This window comes from Eucalyptus grandis, chromosome 8, assembly GCF_016545825.1.
Source record: "Eucalyptus grandis isolate ANBG69807.140 chromosome 8, ASM1654582v1, whole genome shotgun sequence".
Taxonomy (NCBI): domain Eukaryota; kingdom Viridiplantae; phylum Streptophyta; class Magnoliopsida; order Myrtales; family Myrtaceae; genus Eucalyptus; species Eucalyptus grandis.
The window spans coordinates 41,874,337-41,877,965 of record NC_052619.1 but is presented as its reverse complement, the minus strand read 5'-3'; positions in this window follow the sequence as shown (position 1 = coordinate 41,877,965).

Here is a 3,629-nt window from a genome sequence, read left to right as displayed (position 1 = left end):
GGTGTTTGGGTAGAGAAGGAAATGCTCTTCTTCACCTTAAGATGAGTCAAGCTCTAATGAGAATTCCTCTAAAAATATCACCAAAATATTGATGCAAGCGAAAGTAATAGAATATTTTTCAATCCTTCGCTCTACAACACGATCGTAACCTCTTATGCTGCCTCAATGTAGGGTTGTTCTCGACAAGGGTACTTTGAAGGATCACTTTATTCTGCCCAAAGGGGTAGCAAAAGATTAGTGCACTGCTTAGGATTGATGAAAGAAACGCCTTTATCATTTCGATCTTTGCGCTCAATGCAAATGAATCGTTCATCCTAAAAGAATGTCACTTTTCACTCAACTCTCAAGAGTGTTTGAATGATGTGTTCGGAAATGGCTTACCTTTCTTCATCCTGTCATGACCTACCCTCGAGGGGAGGGAACAAGTTTAGGGGTATTGCCTAAAGGATGAGCTTAAGGCCCATGATTAGGCATGGGCTCTCCCAAGCTCATACATCGTGTGGACATTGGGATATTTCTAGGAATTTTGCACAAAAAAAGTCGCCACTAGCCTATTGGGGTCAGTTAGAAACCAAGCAAGGCATGTGAGTGTAACTCACTTCCTACAAAACCAGAGAATCTAGGGTTGGGGACTTGATTACACTAATTGACCAATTAGTGTTCTTTCAGCACCATAATCTTGTTCATTTTAACAAAATGATTTTTTAGTAGGCAATTTTGGGTTAATTTTATACATATCCACTAACATGTGAGGTGATCATGTTGGTGCGCAATCATTAAAGTAACAATTATAGCTACCAATATTCAAATTGCAGTAAAATTGAACAAGTACAATTAAACATAATTAAATATGCAAATTAAACACAAAATATAATCAATATGAAAGCAAATAAATGCTTAATTATACTAAAAAGGCAAAATATAGCAATTCCTAACCAAATCCCATCATTTTTGGATTTTCAATTTTTTTTAAATTTTAAATTTTTAAATTTTTTAAATAATAATATTATATTATTTTTTCTAGGCCGGACCAGGTCGGGTCCGGTTAGGGATCTGGCCCTGTTGGCGTGGATCGAGTCTTGTCTTCGACCAAACCTGGGTTCGGTTTGGTTGGGGCCAGGCCGACCGTCCCACTCAAAAGACAAGTCCCGACCAGCCTCAGTCAGGCCTTTCCTTGGTTCGGATTGGGCCCAACAGCCTAAGTGGGCCCAATCCCCTGCAAAAGGGCAGCCCACATACGTAGGCCCATAGCCAAAGCAAGCCCACTTGGCTTGAGTTCGAAAAGCCCAACTAAAGCCCAAAGAACAGAGGGCCCGTCGAGACAGGCCCAAATGCGCAAAAACCCTACCCGAGAAACAAATGAGCCAGATTTGAGAACCCTCGAGCTTGGTCACTTGCGGGGCCGGAGGGGTTGGCTGGGACATCGACGGCGTCGACGCGGCGGACAACGCAACGTCGTGGGTCGCAGGCATCAACTTTCGGAGGGCGGCGGTGGGAGACAAGCTGTTGTGGCGTCGGGCAGAGGCGTGGGTTGTTGATGGAGCAACGGTGACAGGCGAGTGAAACAAAAAGTGTCAAGTAGAGATAGGCATGGCGACGAGCAACAGTGGATGGCGGAGGTGGGGCCTGAGGTGCGGTGGTGCGGAGACGAGCTGCTGTGGTGTCGGGCAGAGGTGTGGGTTGCTGGTGGAGCGATGGTGACAGGTGAGCGGAACGACAAGCGTCGGACAAAGACGGGCACCGCGACGAGCGATGATGGACGTTGGAGGCAGAGGCGCAGCGGTGCGGCCGCAGCGACACGGCAGCTCCAGTAGCCGAGGGACCCTAGAGGAGGATCCCCCGAAGAAGAAGAAAAATGAATCTTCTTTTGTTTTCTTTTTTTCTCTTTTTTTCCACCCTCTTTGTTTCTCCCTCCCTCTGTTTTCCTCGATCCACTTCTCCCTTTCTTTCTATCTTTCTCCCTGTGCTGCCGTTCTCTCTTTTTTCTCTCACTCTCGAGCTCTCTTGAGCTCTTTTTGGGGCTCTCCCGCCCGTGTTACCTCTATGTTCTCCCCCCTTCTAGGGTTTCACGGGCGAAAATGGAGGAGGGAGAAGGTGGCATGGGCCAGGCCAAGGCGAGATCCGACCTAGCCCTTTCCACATTTTTTCTTTTTTCTCTTTTTTTGTTGTTTTTGTATTTTTGTTTTTATTTTTTTAGTGACTAATTCCTAATTTTGTACACAATAAAATTGTAAAATTTAGGTGTCGACACATCCTAAGCACTTCTTGTTTGGCATGGTTAATGTTTTATCTTTCACTCTGCTGAGATCATCTGAGTAGATTAATCTCCATAAGGAAATTTGATTCAAAAATGAATAACCCACAAAAAGAGAAAACAATTTTGAAATTAAAAGGATGTTCAAAAAGTTTGTAGAAAGTTTTTTTTTTCTTTTCTCAATTATTCATTTTTGTGCTTGTCTCTAGGAAAGCACCAAAGGTTCTTTTTTTTTTTTAATGGAAATTCTTCATTTTTTTTCATTTAATTTTAAGAATAATGGTATTGTGAAAGAATGTGAAAGAATATGTTAGTGCAAAAATTTTTGGGGATTGAAATGTTGGAAACGATACATTATTACCCTTCACTTGCTTTTATCCTTTGGTGCCAACATTTCTTGGATTCACCCTTGTAGATATTTGGTAATTCAACATTATCCTTCACTTGCATTTGCCTTTAAGTATTTGATGTTTTCCTATCAAAGGAAAAAAAAATAGAGTTTGGGACACCTGAAGTGTCATAACTTGGCACGGAGGGACACTTTAGTACCATAACTTCAGAAAGGTACACTTAAGTGCCAGTTTCGGAGTAAAGTAGAACACTTAAGTGCCACTCCGGCTAAAATCCAGCCAAATGGCTAACGTGACAATTTTTCGGTGAGTTGGGTGCAAAACGGTGTCGTTTTGCACTTATCGATGTGGCGAGAAAATGTAAAAATGACGTTGTTTTGTGTACGATATATAAATAATTAATATAAAAATTAATTAAATTAAATTTAAACTTAATTTTATTTAAAAAATTATAAAAAATAAAAAACTTAAAACTTAAAAAATTAAAAAAAAAACTTAAAATTTAAAATATTAAAAATTTAAAAAAAAAACTTAAAATTTAAAATATTAAAAATTTAAAAACTTAAAATTTAAAATATTAAAAATTTAAAAACTTAAAATTTAAAAAAAAAATTTAAAAAAAAATAAAATTTAAAAAACTGAAAATTAAAATTAAAAAATTAAAAAATTAAAAACTTAAATTAAAAAAAAAAATAAAATAAAATAAAATTAAAAAATTAAAATTAAAAAACTAAAATTAAAAAAATTAAAATAAAAAAAACTTAAAAAATTAAAAACAGAAAATTTTAAAAACTTAAAATTTAAAAAAATTAAAATTTAAAAACTTAAAATTTAAAAAACTTAATTTTAAAATTTTAAAAACTTCCATAGTTAAATTTAAAAGACGATAATGTCAGAATATGAATGAGAAAATGTTCTCTCAATGAGGTCGCTTGTGACATCCTGAATTTTCGATCATATTTTCTACTTAATTAATTGGGCATGTCATTGATGCGCCTATAGGATTATTCTCAGAGCTGATCACT